Source organism: Mus musculus, chromosome 10 (assembly GCF_000001635.26).
Source record: "Mus musculus strain C57BL/6J chromosome 10, GRCm38.p6 C57BL/6J".
Lineage (NCBI taxonomy): Eukaryota > Metazoa > Chordata > Mammalia > Rodentia > Muridae > Mus > Mus musculus.
The window spans coordinates 110,600,003-110,621,037 of NC_000076.6; the positions used below are offsets into that span (position 1 = coordinate 110,600,003).

At 40.8% G+C, this 21,035-nt stretch overlaps 1 long non-coding RNA gene across 1 annotated transcript; it reads left to right on the forward strand.

Annotated features, from left to right (window-relative positions):
• The first annotated feature begins 647 nt into the window (after positions 1 to 647).
• On the forward strand, positions 648 to 15,959 carry 9230102K24Rik (RIKEN cDNA 9230102K24 gene). Its single transcript, NR_028438.1, has 3 exons — positions 648 to 1,218; positions 3,560 to 3,620; positions 15,289 to 15,959. It is a non-coding gene; the product is annotated as an RIKEN cDNA 9230102K24 gene (long non-coding RNA).
• Positions 15,960 to 21,035: the final 5,076 nt, after the last annotated feature.

The window sequence follows — 21,035 nt, forward strand, 5'->3', positions numbered from 1 at the left end:
CACATGGACTGATTGCCCCTCTGCATTCTCCAAGGAAAATCAAAATAGGATTTAAAAAAAAATTAATGAGGGGGCCTGGAGAGATGGCTCAGCGGTAAAGAGAACTGGCTGCTCTTCCTGTAAAGAGGAGGTAAAGAGGAGCCTGACTGTATAATTTACAGTCATCTATGACTCCTGCTCAAGAGACCAAGGAATCCCTCTGGCATCCACGAGTCCCAAACACTCACATCGTGCATAGTCAAACACGCAGGGGAAAAAAAATCCATACACATAAAATACCATAGTAAAGTGTTTTGTTTTTTGTTTTTTTTTAATTACTGAGGGAAAGGCCCTTCAATAAACCCATCCGTTCAGGAACAAAGGGGTTAAATGTGTTTACAGCTCCCAAGTTAGTTTAGAGATAGCAATAAGGAAGTTTCATGGGACTTTGAACCTCCGTAGACAATGGAAGGTGTTTGTTCAGTTAGCTTTTCCAAAAAAAAATGACTTCCTGCCAAGCAGTTGGCTGTGACACTCACACACAATAGTCTGCACTTCCCACACAAGCCACTGAGAAATACTGATTTCCTGTGGGCTGTTTCCGAGGACTGCCATGATGGGAAGAGTGGGCAGAAGGAGGGAAGCGCCGCACTCGGTGCTTACAGTCTATTTCTAACAGTGCCTGAGAAAGCAAGCGCTGAGCTATTAACGTAATGAGCTTGGATTCAAAATTAAAAAGGGGGAGCCACAAAGCAGCACAGGCCGGCCACGAAGGGACGATGGCCTGAGTCCATAAGGATGTGAATGCCATTACTCATTAACACACACTCCACTTAAGGAAATCCTTAGGAAAAGCAACTGAGTCGAGCTAATGAGTCGCCTCTTCCTCCGATACTGGTTTTCATTGTCTACAGAGGGTTTCCCAACCTCCACTATCTGCTCACTGGACTTGATGGTATATCAACTTATAGAGGGAAATATTCGCACCCGGATGGTGTGCTAGGTCCTTTATTTATTCATCAAAAAAGAGAGAGAGAAAGAAAGGAGAGGAGGGAAGAAAGAAAGATGGATTTGCTCACAAGGCTATAATCTAAGGACAAGTATTGATTGCTGAAACACTAAAGGAATATCTAAAGCCAGGACAATATCTTTCAAGGTCAAGCTAGCGCATGTGTTGTAACACTGTGGACTCCACACAGTAAGGCGCCACTATTCAATTTCAAAAGGCTCATGGCAAAGGTAAGAATTTTAGGTGCCTTTTTTTTTTTTAATCTTTAACAATTTCTCTCCCTCTCTTTGCAAGTTTAACAGTCTGCTTCCTGGTGAGCCAAGCAGACATTACTTAGGAAAATGGGAAGGTTAGCTGGGGAGTGTCTCAGTTTGGTGAGGTTCTGGCCTCTCACATGGGAATTTGGTGGTTCGGGCTCTGGCTCTGTATATTGCACGTGCCAATAGTCTCTAGAGGGAAAGACAGGGGGGACCAGAAACAGGTTGTCCTTGGCTACATGGTGAGTCTGAGGACAGAGTGGGCTACATGAAACCCTGCCTCAAATGGATAGCAATAGAAATAATGCAAGCTCAGGTTTATTAAGGACTTGCCAGTGATGAAGCTTAAGAGAAAGCTCTTCACAAAGGGCACCTCCTTTAAGCCACATCTTTTATACTTACAGATGATATAAGTGAGATTCTGTAAATTGGTTGCTGGCTGAGGCAATAGCACCGAGAAGTAAAGCTAAATTTTACATCAAAGTCCCAAACCTCATACGTTACACCCCTTTCTTGGGACATCCTGTATATCACAAGAAAATCACATCAAGGAAATAAGTCTCAGTCTCTCTCTCTCTCTCTCTCTCTCTCTCTCTCTCTCTCTCTCTCTCCTTCTCTCTCTCTCTCTCTCTCTAAGAATTTTACCTGGATATGAGTCTTAGAATATACTGTTGATTCATATGTAGCAGAGGATTGCCTTATCTGGCATCAATGGGAGAGGAGGCCTTTGGTCCTATAAAGGTTTGATGCCCCAATGTAGGGGAATGCTAGGGAGGTGAGGTGGGAGTAGGTGGGTGGGTGGGTGGGTGGGCACCCTCATAGAATCAGGGGGAGGGGAGGGATAGGGGGTTTGTGTAGGGGAAAGTGGGAAGGGGGATAACATTTGAAATGTAAATAAATAAAATGACCCATTAAAAAATATACTGTTGAGTGCCTTGCAATCCTAATAAGTCCCTTTCAATCCTAATAAGGATGGAGAGAAAGGGAGGGGAAAGGTGAATGTGTAGACTGCCACTCAGCCGGTCTCACCTTGTATTCTCTGTGCTTGCATTTCAATCTAGGAAAAGCAACTTCACAAAGCCAACTCATTTGGTTCCTCTAAGTGTAGCTTAATTATTTGACAGCCGTCAGCCTTCGGGTACTGTTTCTGCAGTAAACAGTCTACTAGCCTGATTATCCCAAAGACCAGGACAATCACACTAATTTAACCCTGGTGCTACTATACACTCCATTATACTTCTATCGTAAACGCATAGCTAGAAAATCATTGCATTTGTCTAAAAATAGCACACAACTTGAAACTGCCTTAAAGTTCAAGAATAACTAGCAAAGTGAAGAACTGGTAACACTTTAGCTCAAAACTGGGCAGGGGTAGGGGTAAAAACCGAGGCTGCCCAGACTCATGCAGAAATGTGTGGATCTGATTTCTAGAATGGATTCACTCCGGCTCGTTTCTGAATTCTCTCAGCCTCTCGTGTTTCTCTCCTTACCCTCCTTGTGTTCTGTGTTGGGCCTCCTCTGCCCACAAATCTCTACGTCCCAATATATGCTAGGACTAAAACTGTGATTCTTGGAAAACAGATAATTTTATTAATATTAAGGTAAACAGAAAAATAATGGATATTTCAACATCTAGGTAAAACAATTCTTTACTGAGAATAGGTTCTTCTTTCATACAATCCATCCTGGCCACAGTCTCCCTTCCTCTACTCCCCCCACCTCCTCCTCACCTCCCCTCTTCCCAGATCCAATCCTCTTCAGAAAAAAAAAGCAGGCCTCCAAGAGACAACCACCAAGCATGCCAAAACAAGATACAACAGACAAGGTAGAAAGTCTTCACATAAAGGCTGGAAAAGGCAACCCAAGAGGAGGCAAAGAGTCACAAGAGCAGGCAAAAGAGTTGAAGATATACCCACTCCCACTTTTAGGCATCACACATAAACACCAAGCTAACAGCCATAACTTAGAGGCAGAGGACCTGGTGCAAGCCATGTAGGCCCCAGGTTTGCTGCTTCAGTCTCTGTGAGCCCATGTGAGCCCAGCTTAGAAGAGTCCTTGGGCCATGTTCTCTTGGAGTCCTCCACCCCTCTGACTCCAACAATCTTTTCTTCCCCTCTTCCACCTGGTTCCCTGAGCTTCAAGGGAAGGGACCCAATAGAGACCTCCAGTTTAGACTCTTTCTCTGCATAATGTCATGGGCTCCCTCTGCTGCCAGAGGAAGTCTCTCTGATGACAAGACTCTAGTCTGTGTGTACAGCAGAATATCATTAGAAATCATTTCATTGTTTTTTTGTTTTTTTTCTTTTTTGGCCAGTCATGTTTGGTTCTGCCCTGGATATCCAGTTTCCTGTTCTTGGCCAGCCAGGCAGCATCAGGTATGGGTTGCCTCTCACGACTTGGGCCTCAAATTAAATCAAACATTGGTCAGCCATTACTACAAGTTCTGTGCCACCAGTGCCCCAGCACATCTGGCGAGCAGCTGTTTTGTCTTCTCTAAGCAAATTTTAGATAGATAGATAGATAGATAGATAGATAGATAGATAGATAGATAGAGACACACATACTATGGACAATTTAGAAAGTAGAAAATAAAGAAAAAGAAGGATTCTTATATTGTTAGAAATTGGAGATTCCCACTATTATATTTTCTGCATTGTTATGTTTTTCCTATAAATGTACTGGTTGGATAGTTTATTTAAGAAAAGTTCTGTGTTTATTATATGCTGTACAGTATTCTGTGTGATGTAGGAAGAAAATGGCCATAAGTTTCCAACCTAGAGTTCGAGGGCAGCCTCGTCTACAAAGTGAGTTCCAGGACAGTCAGGGCTACACAGAGAAACCCTGTCTCAAAAAAACTAAACTAAACTAAAATAAAATAAACAGCTTCTAACCTGATAGAACTTGTATTCTACCTGGGGAGGATGAGCTACAAGTCCTCAAAATGACTGAGCATATTGGAATGTGGTGTGCACTGAAAGGAAAACTCTAGTGGTGGGGGGGGATAGACTACTTGGTGTAGAAGTGTGAGATTCTGTTGCATAGAGTAACAGCAGGCAGGGAAGTGCCTTAGTCAGTAAAGGGCTGACTGCGCTAGCATGAGATCCTAGGACCTGCATATGATCAGAAGCACCACATTTAAAAGAAAAAGAAATTAACCCAGGCATGCAGCATCCCATGTTTATAGCCCCAGCACTAAAAAAAAAAAAAAAAAAAAAAAAAAAAAAAAAAAAAAAAGTACAAGCAGGAACATTCCTAAGGCTTGCTGCCTGACTGTCAAATGAGAATAGCAAGTCTCAGGTGCAGAAAGAGCCGCTGCCTCAAAAACTATGGATAGTAATTGAAAAAGACACCTAATACTAATCATTAGCCTTCACCCAGATCTGTATACACAGAAGTGCACACAAACACAAACACACACACACACACACACACACACACACACACACACACAATGTTACATGGGAACTGGAATATAATATACACCCACGCATGATCTCCTAGAAATCTCTGAAAATAAACTAAGAAAAAAAGAGCTGGAATATAATGTATACACATGCATGATCTCCTAGAATCTCTGAAAATAAATTTAAAAATAAACTGTAGAGCAACATCAGATGAGTGACTACAGGAAAATTAATGGTTTCAGACAAAGAGGAAACTTCAGAAAGTAGAACAGGACATAGAAGCCAGAGTCAGTTCCTGGAGGTTCAGCCCCAGTGGTGATGCCTTGCTCCCAGGGCATGGTGAATGAACTGTAGAGGGAGAACCCAGGGCATAGGACAAGGGAGAGCCTCAGAAAGGGCACACTCTACTCTCAGTAGCAGACAATTTACAGAGGAGAGAGAAATTGAGAAATGGTCGAAGAAAAGGCTCACAGCAGCCACATGCATGGAGAGAGAAATGGGAAGAAAGTGGAAGAGAGGTACCTCACTGGGTCAGGGTGAGACTGATACTGCTAGGACTAGATGTCCCAGGGTTGGAGGTACCCAAAGGGGGTTCCCCATTCTTTGAGGAGAAAAGGAGGGAACAATGGCTGAGGGATTTCTAAGGGTGGGACTGGGAGGAGAGGGGGGAGGCTGAGGCTGTGATCAGGATGTAAAGTGGATAAAAAAAATAAATAAATTATTGTGGAAAGAGAGAGAGAGAGAGAGAGAGAGAGAGAGAGAGAGAGAGAGAAGTAAAGGTATTGCCAACACTGGTTGCATCCCTCAGCTGATTTCCCATCTGATTTAGGATTTGGGAAAACCCTCTCTTCCCCCCAGACAGGTGGTTCTAAAGACCAAGGTCCTTCCCTGCATGACCCACTTTTGGAATCCAGGACACGTGTCCAGGGACTATTCTCTGAGTCCTGAAATGCAGACTAGTTCTTTCTGGAGAGGAAAACTCAAGAAAAACAATCTCTGTGATAGAAATCTAGTCTGAGCCACACACTGAAGACACCCACTAGCTCCCCAGAAAAGGGACAAGCAGGGGACTAAAAGGTATCAGGAATAAAGTGTGCCAGTGTGGAGCTCATGGATATCCCTTTCCAGCACCTAGAAACTGAATGGCATCTGATCGCTAGAATTATTATAAGGCCAGACATGGTGGTGTGCACCTTTAATCTCAGCACTTGGAAGGCAGAGGCGGGTGGATTATCCGTGAGTTCAAGGCCAGCCTGGTCTACATACCAAGTGGCAGGGTAGTCAGGGATCTATCTCAAAATAAATTAATAGGAATATTACAATGCATACTGCTTACACCACAGACCTTACACTCTAGTTGTGGGGCAAACAGCATAAGGGTAAGCACAGAAAACATAATAGCCCAAGCTTCTTCTCTCAGGCGAAGACAGCGTGCCAAACAGCCAGAGAAAGAAAGCTAATGAAGAGTAGGATCTGTGCCTGTGCTCAAAGAAGTGACACACTTATAGAAGCACACACTATTTAATACCTAGTTCTAATATTGTTCTAATACTGTGAACTGCTTTGTCCTGGGCCATGTGTTCTTAGCCGCCCTTCCCCTCCTCCCTCTCCCCACCCCTACCATCCTCACTGTTTATTTGAGATAGGCTCTTCCAAAGGACAGTGCAGAAAGGATGCAGAAATTTTGTAAGAGCCAGACAGACAGTGAGTCTGCTCAGAGACTGTGTCTCCTAGAAATGTCAGATGCCACACCCACAGAGTCTCACCAACATGGCTGCCTCACATGAGCTGAACGAGAATAACATCAAAAGACACACTAGCAAAGATAATGAAAAACCCAACAGGACTCTATCCTAGCTAATTTTATGTCGACTTGACACAAGCTAGAGTTACCTGGGGGCGGGGGGGGGCTCAATTGAGAAAATGTGTCTATAAGATCCAACTGTAGAGCATTTTCTTAATTAGTGACTGATGGGGGAGGATCCAACACACTGTGGGTGGGGCCCTCTCTGGGCTACTGGTGCTGCATTCTATAAGAAAGCAGGCTGAGCAAGGCAGTAGGCAGCACCCATCCATGGTCTCATCAGCTCCTGCCTCCAGGTTTCTGTTCTGTTTGAGTTCTTGTCCAGACTTCATCCAGTGATGGGCTACAGTGTGCAAGTGTAAGATAAACAAACCCTTTCCTCCCCAAGTTGCTTTGGTCATAGTGTTTCATCACAGTCATGCTGGCCCTAACTAAAACAGACTCAGTCCTGGACAGAGAATTATAAGCAACTACGAGATACTGAGAAGAACCCCCCAAATTGGTCGTGTTAAAGCTAGGTCCAGTTCTTCCTCCCAGCCCCATGCTCCCAGAAATAAGACTCAGACTCAAAATATATTTACAAATGCCTTGGCCATATAGCTAGGCTCTTCTCTGACTAGAATCATAATTTAAAATAACTCATTTATTTTAACCTCCTTTCTGCCATGTGACTAGTTACATCTGTCTCCTTACATCTTCCTGCCTAATCTCCTGGCTATATCTCTCCCAGAATCCTTTCTGCCTCCCAGATGTCTCACCTCTTTCTCCTGCCTAAGCCATAGGCCACAGCCTTTTTAATTGACAAATGTTTCATACATACAGTGCATAAGACATTCTCTCTACAGGTTATCTAATACCAAACGGTCAGCCTGAAAGCATCTCCACATAAGTTATGCTATACAGAATGAGCAGATTGTATTTACATATTTGGGAATATATACATATATAAAATTTAATATATAACAAAATATTATATAACAAAATTATATATATATATATATATATACATACATACATACAATTAAAGAAAAGGAGGTTTTGCACTTGAAGGAAAGTAAGATGCTGGCACATGGGAAAGTTTGAAGGGAGAAAAAGAAAGGGAAATGGCATAATTTTAATTTCAAAAACTAAACAAGAAGATACTGAGACATCCCATAAAATAATGTACTATTATTTGAAGGTAAACTATAATTACATTTTAAACATAGGGAGATCAGAAGTATTTTTAAAGAGGTAGGGAAATTATCAAACAGTAGAAATAGCATGAGATCATACCAACAATCTTTTTAAAAGGCAGAACAGTAGCAAGAGTATAAGGAGCAGGAAGAACAAAAGGGAAACTGGTAGCAACATTGTAAAACTGCTCGCAACCGTGCAATAGTTATAAAATTAACTGTGAGTTATCTCAGCCCATCAATTACATGAAACTGTCGTGTTAGATAGAAGTGAGACCGTACTACAAGGCTCCCACTCAGCAAGGAGGGGCACACAGGTTAACAGCGAAAGAACCATGTAAGAAACACCGTGAAAGCAGTCAAAATAAACCTGGGAGGATCCCATCGTGATGTGTACAGCATTTTTTAAACAAGGATATTACCAGCGATGACGTTTAAAGGGTTATGACAAAAGGACCAAGCCACGAAATGGCCCAGGTCTGATAAATGATGGTTCTTTATGGAGGGGGAAAAAAGTGTCACTATCTATCAATACAAACTAATAAAAATACAAGAAATAACAAATAACTCACAATAATGCTTCAAAAGTACAACAGTCCTCCCAGTAATCGGTAGAACAAATAAACACAAGGTGAGCCAAGAGATCTCATCATGGTGAAAGACAGATCAGATACTTTCTCTGAGCACCCCCCCCCCAGACCAGTGTATCTGTTTTTACCATACACACTTTATATCATACCAGGAAGTCATTACAATAAGGCATGGAATGTAGGGTTCTTTTTTTTTAAGCATAACACTGAAAAAGAATGAATAACATTGCATCTGCTAACAAAACCCATGACCTAGACCATCCAGAAGAAAACACAAAACCAAACAAAAGCTAAGACACTTATAAATGCACTTAGCAAGGATATGGGAGACATGCTCAATATTTTTATAAACAGCCCAGTTTACATTCCAATAAAAACAGTTTGAGAAAAGAAATACAATCACACATTTGATTGCTAAAGTAAAAAACTGAAATTATATTTAAGAGTTTTTAAATTTATAAGCAAAAAAAAATGGTTTATATAAAGCTCATTAGAAAATTACTTTCTTGTTCAGGATGAATTAAAGCAGATTGGTTTTGTTGGTTGTTGTTTTAGAAGTGACCAGTAAACTATGTGCTGTGGCAGGTCAACATTGTTTTAAATCTAAATTGCTTCTGTCAACCAAAGGGAACAGTGAATTTGATACTTATCTGCCAGCTCAGTAGTATTCTTACCCATAAGTGTTCATGTTTTTTTGTTTTCTACACTGGAATAGTATAGAAAAATATCACTACTGTTTCCCTTGCTCCCTGAACAGCAGCACGGCAGTACCATGATTAGGCACAGCACCTTGGTCCTTTGGCCCCAGACAAGCCTCGGAATGCGAGGCTTCAAGTACTACGAATCCTTGAGAGTTACCAGTCAGAGCTGACATGTGGGTTGAAAACCTGCTTAGCCCAGAATTATACAAATCAAGCTCAAAGTCCTCTGGGAATGAAGTTTTCTACTGTCTAACAAACCTGCCCTGCCTTGTCTGTCTTTTCTCTCTCTTCCTTTTCCAAGTCTGCCCTTTCTTTCAAACTCAACACAGTCTCTACCTCAACCATGAAGTCATTCCTTAAATATTTGGGCCGGTAGTGAATACTCTCTTTATGGATCCTCTTTTACACATAGCCAATGTCCCATTTTAATGCAAAATGTGATAGATATACAACTATATGATTATTATATACTCCTTCTGTCCCTCTATATAGACGTCAAAATAATAAGGATCTCTCTATGCTATCATGGTGATTTTTTTTTGGTGGCGGGGGGTTAGTTACTGGCATCGCCATTATATGGGAAACCTAAAGAGAAAATCATATTTCTTGACCAGTAAGCCATATCTCCCTCAAGGTCCTGCTATGAGAACATAAAGCATTTTTGTACGATTCCATGAGAGGAATAATAATAATATCCCTCCATCGTAATGATTTTACTCCTAGAAATCAAAACTATACTTAGGAATGAAGTTTACAGAACTCTAGCCTGAAACAATGATTTTGGTATGTCATAGGGGAAACTCACCCATGAAAGAAGCAGTATTTATATGATAGGAGAACAACGGGTTAATTTTAGTATGTTCAACCTGAAGGTTGGATCAGAAATTGAAAAGAATAAGTAAGTCCGGTCTTAAATGATGAAGTAAGAAAAACAAGGGAATGAGACTTGTCCTCCCTGTGAGTTACCCAAATGAACACACAAGTGAACTTATAGTTAAAACCATGGTAGCTTGTATCTATGTGCCAGGAGCCTGCAATGCTAAAATTGGCTCTGTATATCTTGTTAACCAATGAAAACTTGTAATTATAACAACCCATGCTGAGATTCTATTGTTTGAAGTGGGGTATATGAACACAAACCACACCTGTCATTTCTATTCTACGTACACTTTTATTTTTAAGTTTTAAGTATTCTTTGAGGATCTCATATGGCTTATTTTGATCATATTCTTTCTATTCCTTCTAAAAAAGATCTTTACACAGACCAGGACCTCCAAAGCATCAAAATACCATGATGTCCACTGGTCCTCATTATTTAGCTAAAATGTCCGAGGTGACTTCTTTTTCTCTAAGCACATAGTAGCCCCTACCTCAAACTGAAACCACTGTAAAATTCAAACCCAGACACGGAGGCCCATAAAGAATCTTGTATGTCATAAACCAAATAAGAGGAGCGGGCCTAATGAAAGTGGGCCCCCACTGATTTCACACAAATGAAGATTTATTGCAGTTTAATGTTTGCTAAGCATTAAAAACACTCTGAAGTAATTTGTTCGGAGAGTTCTAAATCACATTTTTCCCTGTAGCAATTCTATTGTCTCCTGATGCTTCTTCCGTGGCTGCCCTCTTTATGCTTGCCCCACATCACTGCGTGGATGCCGAGGCGGGCAAAACGACTGTTGGCCTGAAGTGAATCAAAGCATTAATAATGATTAACCCCGGGTGGCAAAATGGGCTGTGGCATTTACTGTCATCCTTATTTTCCATGTTTTACAAAATGCACCACTTAATTTTATTTTATACGATTACAATGTACTTTGTTTATATATTCAGGAAAAGTAATCTTCAACGTTCCACTCACTCTTGATTGTCTAAGGCTGGGGCCTTCGTACTCCCTCTCCCAGGCCCTTTTCAGGATTACTAAGGGCTTGACAGGACTCACATTAATTTTGGGTGGGGGGGCGTGAGAGACTAAAAAAGAAAGATGAAGGCTTGGTTAATTCACTAAAAGCAGTGCTCACAAGTATATACACACATACACATGCACGCACAAGCATATGTACACACAGAGCTTCTCCTTTAAACCCAACATTAGCGTTTGGGAAGTACAGTAAATATTTTCTTAGAACCTCTTCGCATAAAAATATATTGGTGAAATATATATATTGGTGAAATACCAGTGATGTTTCAATACTTGCATGCATTGTAGAATGTTTTAAATAACTGTTTTATTAACTCTTTGCAAATATCGTATGGTATATTTTGATTATAGTCTTTTAATGCCACTAAATTTTCCCAGACCCTACACCAGCACCCTAACCACATGATAACTTCATAGTTTTACAAGATTCTCACTGATTTTCTTCTCCTTACTCTTTGAGAGTAGAGGAGGAAAAAAAAAAAACAGTATCTGCCCTGCATTCACGTGGTCAGAATACAGCATTATAGTAAATTTATACTCGCAGAAATTTAGCAGAACACGACTAATATTCGGATCTTTTAATGGAAAGTGGGTAGATAAATATATCTTAGTGGCTTTCTAGTTTCATTATTCATTCATTCACATATAAAGAAAATGCACACAATTACCTTTACCTAAGAAATCAGGGGAAGCAACACAGATCAAATGCTTCTGTTCAGAAGTGATCATTCAAGCAGCACATGCAAGTTTAGTTTAAAAAAAAAAAACTACTTAAAGGTTTTCATTATTCTCATGATTTAGCCTCATTGTAATTTGTATCCATTTTTCAAAAACACCAAAAAAATTTTTTTAAATGATCCTTTTTTTTTTAATTGTTCCACCATAAGACCAGTGAGAAATGAAGCGGAGGGGAAAGGACATTGATCTCACCCACACACAAAACCTCTCAGGGTTCTGTGTCTGTCTGGCCGTTGTCCCTCGTGTGACTTGATAGTTCAGTTTACAATTTCTCTACGAACAGCAGACCTTGCAGGTTTCTGAATGATCACGGCAATCCCCCAGGGCCATTGTTTGCAAGGAGGTTTTTAAATTCAATGCTGTCCCTACAGGGAGACTTTCTTCTCAGGCACACTGAACTCCTGATGGTCCAGATGGTCTTAACGAATCTCCCAGGTGCTAAGCACCCAACCTGTAGTTTCCGCATCCCGTACAGAGATTTAAGGTGGCTTTTGTCATTTCCCCTAAGTTGCTCTTTAGAGATGAAAGTTTGAGGCAGCAGATGCAAAACTATAGGGTTTTGCATGCCTGCATTATCAGGGCAGATGTGCTGTGAGGAAAATTCACATCTGAGAGAAGGAAACAAAAGCCATTCTCTGAACATCTTTGGAAAACTATTGTGGGAATACATGAGAGAGGTGCCATGGTGTGTGCTATACTTTCTTGCCATTACCACTGTAAAAAGCATTGTGCAGATTTGTTTTGTTTTTTATCTCTTTCCTATGTCTGGGAACCTTTAGGGTAAAAAAAACAACCTATCCTATTAACAGCTTTGCATAGTACAGGACTCCAAAATAATTTTAATTAACAATATATTTCTTGACTAACTAAATTAAAATGATGATTATTAATTACACAAATGCATATAACAGCACAGATTGAAAGTATAGAGGATTTTAAAACAACATTTAAAGCTGATGCATACTTAGACCCCTTTTTTTAAGTGCCTACATTATGTATATTATCTGTACTGGCTTGTTTTGTGTGTCAACTTGACACAGGCTGGAGTTATCACAGAGAAAGGAGCCTCCCTTGAGGAAATGCCTCCATGAGATCCAGCTGTAAGGCATTTTCTCAACTAGTGATCAAGGGTGGGAGGGCCCATTGTGGGTGGTGCCATCCCTGGGCTGGTAGCCCTTGGTTCTATAAGAAAGCAAGCTGATCAAGCCAGTAAGCAACATCCCTCCATGGCCTCTGCAACAGCTCCTGCTTCAATTCCAGTCCTAACTTTGGTGATGAACAGCAATGTGGAAGTGTAAGCTGAATAAACCCCTTTCCTCCCCAACTTGCTTCTTAGTCATGATGTTTTGTGCAGGAATAGAAACCCTGACTAAGACATTATTTAAAATACTCTATACAGTATATGAGATTTCCCTCATTTTATAGAGCAATTATCAGTACCAGGTGTTCTACCTTTAAGAACTTGGTATTCTTTCTCAGCTTGACAGATGCCATGGCCATTAGTATACAATGCATACATGAGTGTTCTTCTAAGCAGCTACTCAGAATATGAACCCCCTTCCACACTTTGTAACTACCACCCAGAGCAGCCATTCTTCATGAGTTCTGCATCCTCCTGGGAGTGTCCAGAAGGCAAGACATGTATGCTCCTCAGCCGCTGCCTCCAGGGGGCACATTCCTCTTCCAAGCTCAGCAAACCTCATATCCCTACCTGGTCTCTTGAGCCTATCATGAGGATTCAAAGAAAAACACGTGTTGACCAGGTGTTTCTAACACTAACAGAACCAAACACCTAGTTTTCAGTGATGATGTTGGCAGCAGAATCAAAACTCTGGGAGTGTTGAGGTGGTGGTACCAGTAACGTTATTATCAGCTGTCTGTTCCAGTGTGGTCATGGAGGCCTGATCTAATGTTGTCCCTGATTCACCAACCTTTTCATCAACTCTATGACCAACCTCATGCATTGTAGACAAATGTCTTTTCAACTGAAGCATACCATAACTAGAGGCTTACACATTTAACAGATTTCTGGGGCTAAAGGAAACCATCCGCTTATCTTTAGGCTATTGCCTCAGTTACCACTAACAGTAAATACTGCATTATCATTTCTGTCCTAAAATTCATCCTTCCCCTTTTCTTTCAGCTGTAGAGTATCTGGCTCGAATTGGGCACATAGCCACTCAAAGACTCCATTTCTTACAACTAGGCTGGTTCACGAAACCAAGTTCAGCTTATAAAACCTGAGTGTATAAGAACCACTTCAGTGCTGTGATAAAACAGATTCTCTTGACTTCATTTCTCTTCACTTTGCTTCTCCCCCTTCTGTCTGTCTAGAGAGCAGACATAATGATGGGAACCTCAGCAGCTATTTTAGACTTTAAGTGGAAGTCTTGATAGAGAGAAGCAGAGCAACAATGTAGAAAGAGTACAGGTCCCAAATGAGGTGCAGCCTGCAAGCAAGGTCTTGCTTACCCTTAGGTGAGTACTTGTAAAAATCAACAAACACTTGCCTTTTTAAAGCTTGTTGTTGGAGCTTAGGAATGAACACATAACCATATTCTAGTTAATGTGGCCAGAGGCATCCTCAACTGTAAACAACTGCTTGTCAATCATCCTCAACTTTGGGTTCTGTCACAATGAAGGAAGCATTGCTTCCTGTGCCCCCCTCCTCCAAATTTAAGCTTTTTGAACTCCAGTCACTGTGTCCAGCAAATATAACAGCTTTTTCAGCCATAACAGATGTGAGAGCTAACTACAGGGAGACTTCTTGAGTACGTGACCCACATGGCAGAAACAAAAGCCTGGAGTTACATAGAGAGACATAGGACATTCTAATGATTATGGAAAGGTCAGGTCTCTGTTCTACATGCTGCTCGGGAAGTGGTATGAGGCTTTTCTGTAGCATTTAAATAATAGTGTCCTGCTGGCTTCCACTCTGAGGTTCATGCCACTCTTCCTAAATAGAAGCAGAAATCAAAGAAAACAGCTGAGTTGGAGTGTGTGGTACTCACTTTCATTACTAACAAAACAGCAGTTGGGTCTTTTTTTTTTTTTAAGTTATCACACAACAACTGCTTCAAAAGTACACTTCTCTTTTTCTAATTAAACATAATCTCTATTTCATAAATTCAAGTGAACTAAGCCAAATTCAATTCTGTTGTAACAATTGCCTCTTTCCAGCGCTCTGTTGACTATTCCCATGTGTGTGAGATCAAAGCACAGGAGAGCAAGTGGCTTTTGCTAAACATTTTGGAATGGAGAGAAGCCATCACAGCAAGGATACTGTGGGCCTGCAGTCACATTCAGATACCATGCACCTAACTGGCCGCCATAAATTGTCATATATATGAGAGCCTTGACTACAGTGGGAGTTTTTCTGAACCTAAATTTCTTCTTTCTTTAGGATAAAGAGAAAATCATATTTTTATCCTTCTCCAGCTCACGTTCTCTAAGTAGGAGAAAAAAACAAAATGCTAACCTGTACGATATAAGTTACTAACTATACGTGCTAAGAGGACCTTTACTGTTGATTTTCTTTATCCATCCAGAATCCTGAAAAATGTCAAGTACAACTGAAATCGTCAGAAGAAAAAGAAACACACACATATGACTCGGGGTACAGACCCATTGAAACATACTCATTTTCTTCCCCATTTTGTGTTAGAAAAGCAAAACCCTCATAACTTTTTCCTCTGTTTTGGTTTTATCAGGACAGGATGAGGATGACCGTTGAAGAACCCAGCTGTCGGGGACAATTGCTTTAAAGTCTTTGTAATGTTACCCCAAGGAAGCCCAAGAGATGAGCAAGAAGATTGATCACAGAACACTGAACAGAACTAAGCAGACCACAGCCAAATGGATAATGTTTCACAAAGAACTTGTAATCTCTGAATGCAGGGCTTCGTTTCAACCACATGCATTCCATAACGGCTATAAATTCCATTAGCACTAAATATCCACTGAGCTCTAAGCCAAGGAGAGGAACAAAATATCAAAACAGCCTTGTGTGTTTCAACTATTATTTAGAGAGTGGTTCCTCCATGCCAGGCACTAGAGTAGGTGATTAGAGGACTCAGTGAATAAGAACACAGTTCCTGCAGCCTGCATGTGCTTTGAGAAGTGGCAATCTTAGACCTTGAAATAAATAATTTCAGTGTATAGACAGTACAATGGATAATACACACAAGTGCATATGGAAGTGGAATGTATGGAAGTGGCTGGGTTCAAATTCTAACCCTACTGTGCACTAACATAACTCAGTTTCCTCACCTCTAAGCTGTTAATCATTGTACCTGGCTTACAGGAACCGCTGTCTGGATTAGATGAGAAAATGTACTGAAATCGTTTTAAAAGCAATTTTGATATAAAGTACTCGACAATTACAAGTGTTGGTTGTTTCACAGTGACTGACGGAGTTCTTCAAAGGAACAAAAGGAAGGGACTTTACCACATAGGACTTTTGCTGTACTGCATCCTTGAAGGAAAACACGGGGATCAGAAGAGAGTCATCTGGCAGTTAATAACACAGGGATAAAAGAGTGAAACCATGCCATGAGCACAGCTTAGTATGCAAGGGTAAAGAAGCTCCCTGGTGCCCTGACCATTTGCTGTGTGTACTAGAATCAGGATGGAAAATATAAATTTTACCTAGATATTGTGGCATCACAGAGACAATAACAGCAGGTACAAAACCAGATTGCACGTATCCCATAAGCAATAGCAACATAGGAAAGGAATTTATTCAAGGTGCATGCTCTGATTTGCCCCCATTAAAAGGTGAATCTTCCTCCAGGAGGACAGGGTATTGGAGAAAGCTGAGAGTAGATGCAGTGACATCTCTCAGAAGACTACTGTTGAAGTTCAGCCCCCCCCCCAAATGAAAATAAAGTAATGGTAGAGTCTACAGAACTAGGAGGTGGAGGGTAGAAACAAAATCTATTTTAGATGTTAAAGGCGTAGTATTTGATTTGTGTAGAGTGACTGAGAAAGAGAAATTGAAATTTTCCAGGATTTATATTTGAGAAACTGTGGGTATGGCACATTTACTTAAGAAAGAAACCTAGGGGGAAAAGAAATTTCAAAGAGAAGTTTCTGAGTTCACAATTGATTGCCCATAGGGCAGACATCTAAATACACATCTCAGATAAGTGTTCAGACATTCCTATGCAACTCTTGGGAAAAAACTGAATACAGCCTTAGTGTATTGTGATGGGAGGAAACTACCCAGGGAAAGAAGAAGAAAGAGGAAGAGATAATCTTGGGGTATAGCCATAGAAGTGTCAGAACTTGATCAGAGAGCAGGTGAAGTCTCTGGAGGAAAATCAGGAGTATTACAAGGTGTTCTGGAAACCTGGAGGTTTATTATTATTATTATTATTATTATTATTATTATTATTATTATTATTGTGCCAAACAAAGACAACAGCATGTTTATCAAGGCAGAGTTGATGCTAAAGCAAACCAAGAACTAAAGAGCCTTTGAGTGGGTGGGAACTGAATACCATCCTTTGAAGTCTTTAGGCCTTTGGTGTTCTTAACCAGAGCCAATCACTGAAGTGGTGTGGGCACAAGCAGATTGTACCGAAATGAAAAGTCAACAGGAGATGAGGACATCTGGCTTTGAAGTGGAGCAGCCTGCTGGGGCAGCAGCTGCCAGGTCTTAGATGGCCCTCAGAGGGCTTGGGTGGTTTCTTTCAGACAGGAAACACTACATAGTATGTTCAAATGTCTGGGAGTCACAAGTAGGTGGCAAATGTAAGACTCTTCAGCTAGAGGGGAGCTTTCCAGCTTTCAATACACACACAATTATTCTCCTTTTTAAGGAACTTTTATTGATGGTCTAAACTAACCCAGGTGCTGTAACATAGGGAAATACTTGTAGATGTTAAACCAGATATTAAATCATAAAATAATAAGGCCATACCATGAGTAAAATTAATTTTTTAAGAAAGAATCAAACATGTGTAAGTCTGGTCAGAGATAAAAACAAGAGGTTTTTAAGTGAAGGCCACAACCTAGACTTGACCTTAACTTATTGAAATATGTCAGAACAGGCTATTCAGAATAAATTATTTATTCTCTAGGTTTCCTGTAAATACCATACTTTAAGCATTTTGTATCATTTCCCCACATCGAAAAATGCTTAAACATTCAAGAGGAAATTCCATAAATATTTATTGATTGATTTTTATTTCATCTGTGTGAAATGTTTTATATACAAAGTACAAACGTTACTGCTAGGCATTGTGACAAAACAGTGACATCTCTTTGGGGTCAACGGAATGGTTTGTGTCACCCATCAGTATCACAATGCTGTCTCCACAACACAGTATGTAACTGAATCATGGTAAATCCAACCATCCAGTTGCCACATAAAATAGATACATTGGTCTCTATGCAATACACAGTCGTCTTTAGCTGTGGTGTGATTAAATGGCCAAACTCAAATTCTAATTGTTGAAATATGTTGGTGTTGGGAGCTGATTGGAATGCCTGCTCACTAGAATGCCTCTGAGAGGCAGAGCATTTGTACAGGGTGACCAATCTCCTGTTCTCTGGGAGGCAGTTGCACAGAAGTTTCATTCTCTGCAAAGCACAGTTGATGCTATTTCATTGCTGCTGCACCTACAACCACAGGCACAGATACACTGAGACTAAAGAGGCAGAAAACAGCTAAGATGCCAGCATAGCAGCTGGAATTTTTCTTTTCTTTTTTTTTTTTTTTAAATGATTTATTTATTTCATGTATATGGGAACACTCACTGATGCTATCTTCAGATACACCAGAAGAGGGCGTCAGATCTCATTACAGGATGGTTGTGAGCCACCATGTGGTTGCTGGGAATTGAACTCAGGACCTCTGGAAGAGCAGTCAGTTAAGAGCAATTACTCTTAACCGCTGAGCCATCTCTCCAGCCTGACAATGTTTTTTAACTAAAGAAACTTACTAGTATGTCAGCCAACTGATACTAAGTTTATATCTCCATGGTAGAGGTCACCAATATGTCTGTGTTTTAGAGATAAAATAATTTCTTATAAGGAGAGAGGGGTAAAGACTATTTTAAGCCATGGATTCAGGACAAATATTAGGGGGAAATTAGACCTGCTCATGTGGAAACTGATGCTGGAATTAGATCTGGGGCGGGGGGGGGGGGGCAACTCTCCTTTAAATCACTCTTATAGTTTGGGCTCAAAAGAAAATGAGAATCGAATCTTCAGTTCAAGCTATTAAATAATGCGAACCTGGGCTAGGGAATTTAGAGGCTGTGTAACTTCTTTGGAAAATGGCTCCTGGGAACACACCGCTCTAGTTTTCCTTTCAAATCCCCACTGTAATGACTGGTAGAATAGTCTAGCAGGGAATTAAGATCTCGCACTGGGCACTAAGAGAAGGCCCACAGTTCCACCGGAAATGAACAGGGTCAAGAGTCCTGCGGGAGGCAAAGTGCTAGAAAAGAAGACACAGTAGCCAGGGAGCATCCAGAACCAAGGCCAGGAAATAGAGACATAGGCAGATCTCTCATCTCCTGCCATGCCAGAATGATAGCACAAAGAAGGGCTACATCCAGCCCGGGAAGGGTCTGTGTGTCGCTTCTACCCCAAACAGAACTGAAGCAGGGAAGAGGTGGGCAAATAATTCATAATGGGATTTAGAAAGGCTCCCTCTCCCTCTCACCTCCCAACGCCAGGCTTCCCTGGTTCCTCTCACGCCTAGGATCTAGTGGGAGGTTTTTCTTGATTCCGTGGTTTGTGTCTCCCTCCTCCTTGTCTGTACTTGAAGGACCCAAATGAAACATTTGGGGAAAGCAGGAACTGTGCCCATCTCTCCCAGAACCAACTCACCTCCCACAGAGCCTGGCAAGTGTAGGCAACCTTCTGAAAGGAAAAGACGGTTGAACATCATGAGACTCAGGGCTACACACAGAAACCCTGTCTCCAAAAAGAAAGCAAAACAAAAAACTGAGGAGGAATAGATGACGGGAAATACAACGCGAAAACTACATTTATCTGTTGGCTTAATAGGTACATTGTTGAGCATTCATTATGTGCCATACGCTGGACTAGGTTAAAAAGACAAAGAGCTCTAATGTTGTCCCTCTTTTGAGGAAGAATGCGGCTACCCCCACTAATTTGTCTCCACGACCAAATAAATCTTTAGAAAATAGCCAATCGTTGAATCAGTAAAGTCCAATAGACTGTTGAGTTCGTAGTATATCAATAAAGATAAATCTAATATTAAGCATTAGTTGGAAAAGAAAGTATAATCCATGTAAAGGCATGACCAAAAACATTTAAAAACAGAACACAAAACCCAGTAAACTACAACATACGTTTGAAAATAACACCTAGGACTCTCATGGAATCTCCACAGACTGAGACTCTGAGAGGAGAATAGGAAAGAGACAAAGACGGGGCACTATGGTGGTACTTAATGTGTGACTAACAGAAATCTCAAAATGAGAGAGAAGCGAGGCAGAGAATCCTCTGTCACAATAATAATAAAGACTTAGGCTAGAAAATGGATGGTTTCTTGTAGCAGTACTCAGGTCACAGGTGATTCTACTATGCATGTGAATATTATAGGAACTTTTAAAAAAAAAGTTTCAAATGTTGAAAAAGTCCAAGGTTGGAGTGTTACTACAATTATCTTGTTGTAAGACTTTCTGTGAAATTACAGCACCAGGTAGAGTGGTGTTGATGTAAAGAGAAAAAAATAGCACACAGAACCTGCACACTCCTACAATGTTGAGTTTCCTTCTCACATTTTTTTTCTAAAAATTAAATACTTTTATTAATTAAATGTGTCTTTGACAATTCATCTATTCATACTCCTCATGTTCGCCCTCTCTTCTCTCCATCCTAACCCTACTCACAATCATGTTCATCCTCTCTTCTCTCCATCCTAACCCTACTCACAATCCCTTCCTCCCTGCAGATCCCCTTCTATGTTCATGTCCTTTGGCTTTGTTGTATAATCAGTGTCATCAATTTACTCATAGAACACTCAACGGTGCCTAAAAATAATGACTCCTCCCTCTCAACTACTATAGCCAATACTTGAACAAGCACAGCTAGAGCCTATAAGCCCCTCTCCCATCTAAGGCTGGCTATTGATGGTCCAGGCTTATCTAGGGCCAATATCAGGAACCCCAGCTTCTGTAAGTGCACAAATACATGGGCTGTGTGTACCATGCCCAGAGGACAGCATTTTGCTGCCTCTTCCCTATCTTCAAGAGCTTACATCCTACCTGCCCTGTGTGCAATATTCCCTGAGCCTTGGAAGGGGTAGAATAAATGCCTTGTTCAGAGCTGAGCACTCAGTACCCCTTTTGTACACAATACAAAAGTATCTGCAACTGGTTGTTGTAAAGAGAAGTTTCCCTTATCAGTGCCAAGGGTAGAAGTTGTCTGTTGATACAAACAGAGATGTTTATAAGGCAGCTCGAAGCTATTAGAC